Here is a 9660-nt window from a genome sequence, read left to right on the forward strand (position 1 = left end):
ATTGGCTGTCTGGAGTGCAATGTGGTTTTGTGGTTCCTTACGGATTTTGGATATTCATAAAACAAGCTGCCAGCTGCCTGTCTGAAACATGGGAAGGCTGAGGGACAAGTGCCTTGCTTGGGTGGGTGGGCTAACAGGTCCCAACACTCGGACCAGAAACCTCCTGGTTGCTGACTTAGAGCCCTTCCTCAGAGATAACGCAGAAGCTGCTGGCCAATGGGTAGTGGGCAGGCTAGACTTCACACTAAATCCTTGCAGGATTTCCAGTCTCTTCTGAGTTTCATTTTGGCTGTACTCTCTCCCAGCTGTGCCCTTCAGTGCCCTCGTCTCAGATCTCCAAGTGTGCTAGCGTTTATCACACCACTGGGCATGGTGGGAGTCCCCTGCCTTTCTAGGACATTCTCAGTCTGAGTGTGTTTAGGGGAACAACTGGAGGTCTAGAGAAAGAGTTGAGCTTTTGTCCCAAGGATGGGGTCAGCCAGTAAGAACTCTAGGACAAGGCTTAGACTTTCACAACTTCCTTAGAGGCTCTGAGAGTTCGTCCTAGTGGGCAGAGAACAGGTGCCCAGGGCCCAGCACTCTGGGAATGTGGCTGCTGGGCTCTGGCACTCCTTTTGCAGCCTAAGGGGGTCTCTGAGTGACTTAACCCTGAAGTTGCTATGGTTACCCAGATGGTTGCTCAGAGAGCTCAGTTACTCATTACCTCTGTCCTGGGCTTGGCCTGAGAAGAGCAGGCAGCTTTGTCTCCTAGTGGTTTTTGTTGTTGGTGGTTGGCTGGTTTTTTGGGGGTGAGGGGGGTTGTTTGTTTCTTTTGCCCACTCCTACTCCAAGACCTCCAACTCTGGGAGTATAATCCTCGCTGTCCACACAGCAGGGCTAATACTCAGTCTCCCTTGAACTTGACATTCTTCTCAGGCTTGACATTTGTCTCCAAATACTTTGGACTTAAAAGCAGTCCTTCTTCTCTCGGCTATATTTTTTAAACCATCTTACTAAGTATCCCAGGCTAGCCTCTTACTAACTATCCCCCTACTTCAGCCTCTCCAGTGCTGGGATTATAGGCATGCACCACCTCAGCCCTCCTTTACCTCCTCCTCAAAAAGCACAGGCCTCATATCTGCAATGGCCAAACTCTGAACCATAGCCCCAGGGTTGTTTACTGTGTTCATGACATCATCTGTCCTTTTACCTTCAGTGTCTCACCGCAGGGACTCAGGTCACCAGTATCTAACCCTCTTGTACATTCCAGAGTTGTAGATAATGTTACAAGTCTCAAATAAGGTTAAGAAAACCGGGTCTGTTCCAGACTGCCTGTGTCCAAATGCTGATGTCATGAAGGATATGCTCTTTTGTCTTGGATCAGTCTTTTTTTTTTTTTTTTTAAAGATTTTATTTATTTATTATATATGAATACACTGTAGCTGTCTTCAGACACACCAGAAGAGGGCATCAGATCTCATTACAGATGGTTGTGAGCCACCATGTGGTTGCTGGGATTTGAACTCAGGACCTCTGGAAGTGCAGTCAGTGCTCTTAACCACTGAGCCATCTCTCCAGCCCGTCTTGGATCAGTCTTACCGAGGTTCAGGCTCCTCTCCTATAGCATGGGACCGCTGACTTTTATTCCTCAATAGCTCTGCGACCAGATTAGGTGGAATACTAATATGGATAACAGTGCCTAGGACATAATAAGAGCTCATTAAATGGTCCTCCATGCCTTTATTGTCTACATAATCTATCTATCTTGGGTCTGGGGAGAGAGGACTTAGCAGCTAGCGTTTATTGCTCTTGCAGAGGAGCTGGGTTATACTGCTAGCACCTACATCAGGCAGCTTAAAACTGCCCGTAAGTGTCCAGTTCCAGGGGATTTTTGCACCCTCTTCTGGCCTCCAGGGGGCTCCTAAATACACATGGTATACATACGCATAAAAACTAAACATAAATCTTGTAAAGAAAGAAAAATCTACTCATCTTGAATTGTATTCCTTAACTTGGATCAGTGACTAGAAGAAAGTAAGTCTACTGGCTAGCTAATACACTAATAATTAGCAACATATAATATAGCATTAACTTTGTGCCAGACAACGTTCTTTTAAGAACTAAGATAGGCACTGTTATTATGCAAATATCAAGTGAAGAGAGTGAGGCACAGTGGGTTAAATAGAGAAAAGATGACTCAGCCAATGAAGGCTCTGACGTCTAAGCTTGATCATCCTCGCTCAATTCCTGGGATTCACATAGTGGAAGGACAGAACTTCCACAGGTCACCTTATGAGCTCTATATGTGTACTATGACACATGCAGGCTCTCCTGCCCCAATGAACACATACACACACATCCGGGCATGAGCACACACTAAATGTAATTAAAAAAAAAAGGGGCTAGGTATACAGCACAAGCCTTTAATCCCATTACGCAGGAGGCAGAGGCAGGCAGATTTCTGTGAATTTGAAACCAGCCTAGTCTACAGAGTGAGTTCCAGGACAGCTAGGGCTACACTATCCCTGTCTGAGACTCTGTCTCTAAAACAAAACAAATTTTAAAAAGAAAAGAAAATGTTGCGTGGAATATCAAGGATTCAGCAGTCTGGCTCTGGAATCTACAGCCCTACTCATGACATACGAGGTTTAGTTCCCCTAGAAAAGAGGCTGTGGAAGAGAGCATCAGGGTCGACAGGTTGAGTTGGCCACCTCTTCTAACGTGGCAGGCAGAGAGCCACCATCCCCAGCAGTTCATCTGCTTATCTCAGCAATCAGGGGAAGTAGGAAGAAGTGACTGTCATTTGCAGGAAGAGGCAAAGTAACTGGCCCAAGATCACCCAGCTAGTGTGACCTAACAGGCTCTGGATGCAAAGTCTCCCATCTACTATCCTGCCTTTTGTTTGAAAAGGGCAGATTCCTCTGCCTTGGAGCTTGTGAGGTAACAGTGGAATCTTAGAAGTAGCCCGTCCTTAATATGCTTGAACATCTCCAGTGATGGGAAACTCGGTATCTACAGGAGCAGAGAACAGATCTTGATGGTGTATGAGTTGGAATGGGGACATGTGAAGAGAGGCTGGGCAGGGGACTCTGAGCCTGTGGAATTAGCATCCCTGAGGAACATGCGCAGCCTGGCCCACAAGGTCTGCCTCCTGAGCCTGCCCCAGAGCCCTAGGGCTCTGTTCTTTCCTCTCACAAACCGCAGTCCCGCCCTCGGAAGGGAACCTTCTCTGCACAGACTGGTTAAGGTTTATTACCCCTTAAAATTCCTTCGAGATGAGTTGGTATTTATTTCCCTGCAATGCTTATGTAACTGTCAGAGGATAGCACGGCTGCCAAAGCTGTCTGTGGTTTGGATGGGGCTCACAGTGGTTTCTTCTGGGAGCTAAATATTATAATGAATGATCTCATACTATCATTTTCTTTGGAATCCAGTCCTCCTTGTCCCGATGGTACCTGGAGCTACCTCCCAGTTCCTGATGTATTGATTCGGGCTGGTATCTGACAGGTCAGATAAAAGAAACAGGAAGAACAAAATTAGGCACTGTGGTAATCAGCCATTCAACTCCTCCATGGAGGCTCTGAATCTTCACCTAGGCCTGAGCTCTGGCTGACTGCTGGGACTGACTGGGCTGCGTAGGAAAAGCATGGAAAAGGCGGACTTTCTAGTCGTGGTCTGTTCTAATCTGCACTTTTGCAAGAATGCAGATGTGAGACTTGGAACGGGAGCAGGTTCAGAAGGTCTGACTGTTGGGTGATTCCCAGGCCCATTCTGGAAAATAGTCAAGGCTAGGGGAGCCTCATACTGGAGGCTCCCAGCTATTCAGTAAGCCATATTGTTACTGGAGTGGTTAGGACCAAGCCTGAGCCCTGGCAGCTCCTCACCAGTTGGGCTCAGCCACTTGTCCTTAATAGGCTAATAAAGTAAACAAGTAACCATGAACAGCAGAAAAAGGAGATCTGTTCCATCTCCACAATGAGAAGAGGAACAAAGGGGTCCAGTAATCCTCCTCAAGTCAATTTTTGAGATCCTGGGATGTTTACACTTAAACAGAGGACAAGAGGTATGTATATCTAAGCCACATCCAACTGGCTCGTCTCTCCTGTAGGGTAGTCGGACATGTTATCAGAACCATGTTCCCTCTGGCTGATACTAGGGTTCCAGCCTTGACTCAGTAGTCTAACAAGGGAAGAGAGGTGTCTTTCTAGGATATCTTTGTTTCTGCCAGGACAGTAGGGCACTTTTGCCTCCCAGGCTTCAAGCCACATTCGTGGAAGAGCTGTGTAAGTCAAGGGATCATAGTATATTGAGTATAGACTCGGATGCAGGGTGGTGGGTTCTGCATCTCAGCCCCATGTGGCACTGGGCTATGACGTGAGTTGCTTGTCTCGCCTCTAAAATAAGGGTGTTAACAGCCTTCCTCACGGGGTCCTTAGGGAGATTAAATGTGATGATCTCAACAAAGCTTCTACTCTGGTAAATGGCTCACATGACGTTCGAAGTAATTATACGATCCTTGTTGAACTTGATCCGATGACAGTCCTGTGGGCTGAGGGCTCTGGCGCGCCCTTGTGCAGATAAAGAAATTAAGCTTTGAGAAATGAGGCACAGCACTGAAATACGGAAATGTCCCTTATGGACTAGGGCTGTAGCTCAGTGGGTAGAGTGCTTGCCTAACATGCACAAAGCCTAAACCAGATGTGGTCATGCACACCTGTAATCTCAGCACTGAGGCAGGAGGATCAGTTCAAGGCCATCCTTGGCTCCACAACGAATTCAAAGCCAGCCTGAGTGACATGGGACTCTGTCTATGTCAAAAAGAAGGAAAGAAGGAGGAAAGGAAAGATGAAAGGAAAAAACCAATTCCTAGTATTCTTTTGGCTTGAACCTGGAGGAGGTGGGGTGGCTGTGTGGATTCCTTCCATGAGAAACTTGAAATTGCCAGGCACAGAGCTGGGGAAGCTGGGTTCCCTGTGGAACAGAGATCCATTATGGGGGTGCAATAAGGGGTGGTGGTTCTGGAAAAGACTCTGACAAGCCCACTAGATTGTGAGCACCAGCCGTCTTGACAGCTCTGACCAGTGTTTGGGAGTCAGTCCTTTACTGGGCAGACAAGCCTGTAACAGTTCTTTGGGCAAGAAAAGCTTGGCTTCCTTGTCTTTGACTTAAGTGACATGATTTGGGTGTTGAAAACGGAAACTCTGAATTTCCTAGGGAACAAGATCATAGCTCTCCAACTCTGAAGAGAAGACAGAAAAGGGGAAGGACTGGCCAGAATTCCCAAGGCCTGGTGGGGTGCTGTAAGTCTAGTGGGGAAACAGAGAATTATTAGGGGCCTGGGGACAGCAGACCCAGAAGTGAGTCATCAGTGGGTAGTTTTAGGTTTATCATGACAGTGTCTGTGACTGGAGAGCGCCCTGTGTAGCTAGATGGAGAGTCACATAGAAGCAGAACTTCTATTTTAGAAAAGGCAGGGAACAACTCATGGAGGGAGCCATGCTTTAGCTCCTAGGAAAACACTGAATGGCCTCAAACGGGGCTCCATGTTCAATCCTAGTGGTCACTAGAGAGAATTTGAATCTCTGAGCCTAGCCTGGCCCATATATCCTCGGCCCTTAAAGTTTTGTTTCTTTTGAGATAGGGTCTTACTAATTTCCCTAGGTGGGTCTTGAACTCACTCAGTAGCCCAGGTAGGCCTTGAACTGGAGATCCTCCTGCCTCTACCTCCCAGGGCGCTGAGATGATAAGCCTATGCCACAGAACCTGGGGTTTTTTGTTGTTGTTGTTGTTTTGGGTTGTTTTTGTTGTTGTTTTGTTTTTTGTTCGTTTTGTTTTGTTTTGTTTTGTTTTTCGAGACAGGGTTTCTCTGTATAGCCCTGGTTGTCTTGGAAATCACTCTATAGATCAGGCTGGCCTCGAACTCAGAAATCCACCTGCCTCTGCCTCTCAAGTGCTGGGATTAAAGGCGTGCACCACCACTGCCTGGTATACTAAGGCATTCTTAAGAAGGTAACTATGAGGCTGGAAACTCAAGGCTGTGGCCCACCCATGATGGGGAATGACTATCTAACCTGGAGAGTGATAAAAGGAAGGACCAGCCACAGCCGACCAACTTAAAAAACATCTCCCTTCTAGTTCCTTGAGGACATAGTCTACTTAGAGACAGTCAGTCACATCTATCCATGTGATCCAGCAGGACTTCCTCAGGTTACATGTAGGGCAGCAGGGCCCATTGGATTGCAGGAGAGGAGTTCTCCATCTGTGTGACTGGCTTCTCCATCAGGCTCCTCTGGGTTTTCTTTGTTCCTCAGGGTTGTCGTGGTAAGCTCTGGAGTTTGCCTTACACATCTGTACAGCAGCTTCAAGCTTCAATCACCATCCACAGCCAACAGTCCCTGCCATCCTCCCCCCAACCTGCCCCCACTCCACTCTCCCATGCCCAGCATTATCCCATCCTAGTCCCAGCCTTGGCTCGGGCCAAACTTCCCTCTCCAGGACGCCTTTGCACACTTCCAGAGCTGTGTCTGAAGATGCTGCCCTTCTCCTGAGTTCTTTCAACAGCTCGAAACCAAATCATAAAACCCACTCTCCATAGCCTTCGCCCATGACCTAATCTCTGGCCCCTCTCCATCTTCATCTTGCAGCCTGAGGCCCCTCCTCCACTACTCTCCATCCTCCAGGATTTTATCTCTTTGGATGAGGCCTGTGCTCACGTTGCCACCTCCTGGCAGGATGCATTCAACATAAACAATGAAAACAATTTCCATTTCCTTGTTTAGCAGCCAGAGGCAAGTTGCTCTCAGAGCCTCAGTTTCCTTATCTGTCTCTTGGGCCCAGGAAACCCCGCCTATGGCAGATGAATGTTAAAAGCACTTCACTAGTTAGGAACAAAAGCCTCTCCTTAGTGTACCCTATGTTTTATACTTCCGGATCATGTCCCCATTCTTTATCTTATTAAAGATGTTGCAAACGTGCAGGGTGGACACCGGGCTTTTTTTAAACAACCAGAGGCTTAGAGACCTATTCCAGCCACACAGGAATAGACAGCAAAACCAGGACTGTGAAGGCGGCCACACTTGACCTTGTCCGGAAGGTGACATGAGAGAGCGTAATGAAGAAATCGTAATGAAGAAACTGAGGATCCAAGCCAGCTAGTGTGCGACAGGGCAGGCTGATCAGGCCCCATTGGAGCCGCCTAGAAATAACTGAGTGACGTGGATCCCTTACACCCAAAGTTGGGGTGCTCATACACAAACTTCTCAGGACTCTCACCCTCTCCTTGAGCTGAGGAACTTTCCCCAGTGACCTTGGATTGCCAAATCTTCCTTGTCCTGTGACTATCATCCACCCACGGGGCGGTGTGGGGAGCTTGGCCTGGGGTGGGGTTGGCTGCAGGAGGTGGGCAGGATGCAGCTCAAAGTTCTGTAAACAACTTTTGTTGTTCCCCACAGTCCAGGGCAGGGAACGCATTTCTGTGAGGAGGCCAGATCCTCTCCGAAAGCCTCCCAGGTGGGGAGCACAGGAATTTCCATCAGTCTATTTTGCCTCTGGACTTTGCATTCTTGGGGTGGGGAGAAGGATGGCCAACCAGGAGAAAGTAAGGGGCCTCTGGAGGGAGTTTAATCCAGAAGAGACGATTCTTTCGGGGGTGGGGGAGATCAGCTATGAACACATGACTTGGACAATGCCAAAGGTTAGGCTGAAGGCAGAAAGGAGCTGGAACAGGGGAAAGAGAGAGGGTCCCACTGAGGAGGGGGAATTTGACCCGAGCCATAGGGCATGGCAAGAAATTAATTCGACAAGGAAAAGGGAGAAAAAGTAAGTTCAAAGGGGAGAGAGTCGAAAAAAACCCTGGGAGTTGTGAAGATGGCTTAGTGGGTAAAGCTGAGCCTGGCAACCCTGAGTTCAAGCCCCATGACCCAGTGGTAGAAGGAGAGAACTGACGCCTGCCAGTAGTCCCCTGAGTTCTAAATGTACACCTGGCTTGTGTGTGTCCCCTGCCCCCAGACACACATAGTAAATAAATGCAATTTTTAAACGTTAGAAAATGCCCTGGAACTGAAGGATGTCACTCATTTGGGAGAATTCCTGCCCAGCAACACTTGAGAGTGTTTATCTCGGCTTAAGCCTGTGATCCCGCACTTGGAAGATGAAAGAGGGACAGTAGAGCTTCAAGGTCACCTTTGGCTACACTAAGGAGACAAAGACCAGCCTCAGCTATTTAAGACCCTGTCTCAAACAAACAAATAAGAGGGCCAGGCATGGTGGCACACACCCTTAACCCCAGCAGTTGTGGGGCAGAGGCAGGTGGATCTCCATGAGTTTCTAGATATTGAATTCTAGGATAGACGAGGGTACATAGTAAGACCTGCCTTAAAAGGCAGTAAAATAAAAGGCCAGTTGAATGGCTCAGAAGATAAAGGTGCTTGCCAGCAAGCTTAACAGCTCGAGTTCAAACCTTGGGACGCACATAGTGGAAGGTGATACATGTTCCTGCCACTTATTTTACTGCCACACATGTGCAGACAACATGCACATCCTCATGTATACATACATAAATAAACCTTAACTTAAAAAAAAAACCCTATGCTATTACAAAAGAAAAACATTGCATACCAAAGTTAACCAGACTTAAGTTCTATTTTTAAATGTAATTTATTTTATGTTGTGTATATGAGTACTTCAGCTGCATGTATGTCTGTGCACCACATATATGCCTAGTGCCCATAGTAGCCTAAGAGGATCTCAGACTTGCTGTAACTGCAGCTTGTTGTGAGCTGCCATGTGGGTGCTGGGGACGGAACCTGGATCTTCTGGAAAAGAAGCCAGTGTTCTTAACTGCTGAACCATCTCTCCATATGGTTAACATTTTTTTTAATTAAAAAACAAAACAACAACAACAAAACCAACTGGGCTGTGGTGGTATACACCTAAAAGTCTAACGCTCAGGAGGCAGAGGCAGGCAGATTTCTAAGTTCGAGGCCAGCCTGGTCTACAGAGCAAGTTCCAGGACAGCCAGGGCTACACAGAGAAACCCTGTGTTAAAAACAAAGAAAAAGGCAAGACACACACATACACAGACACACACACACAGAAACACACACACACACACACACACACACACACGGACACACTATCGCACACTTGCCCATGCAAACTGAATATGCAGAACAAACGTCAGGAGCACTGTAAACCCTTGCTGGGATATGAAGCGATCTGCTTGGGAGTGGCTCCTACAGGGTTAATCAAACCTGTCTCAGGAAAAGCAACCAGAGCCGCTGATGGAGTGCTGAGGGATGTGAGGCGGGCTGTTTATGTTTTAGGGATGCTGTACTTCTATTAAGCAATCACCTTGTTTATGTCACTGCTAATTGAAGTAAATTACTTTCTGCAATCAAATCGGGAAGTTCTTCCTTCCGATCATGCAAAGACTTGGACTCCAGTTCCTAGTTTCCAGTATTTAGTCTGACTTGAGTCTTGCCCTTTAATTAATTGCGTACATTCCGTCAGTTTCTTTAAACGTGCAGTTGGTTTGTTGTTGAGTAGTCAGTGTGCTGAGCTGATTCTGAGCTTCTCCTTCAGGGTAGGAAGTGCTCCCTTTCTTCTTCCTTCACCTCAGCCAGGTCAGGATGCTGGGGGATGCTGGGGGATGCTGGGGGATGCTGGGGGATGCTGGGGGAT

Source organism: Grammomys surdaster, unplaced genomic scaffold (assembly GCF_004785775.1).
Source record: "Grammomys surdaster isolate TR1022 unplaced genomic scaffold, NIH_TR_1.0 317, whole genome shotgun sequence".
Taxonomy (NCBI): Eukaryota; Metazoa; Chordata; class Mammalia; order Rodentia; family Muridae; genus Grammomys; species Grammomys surdaster.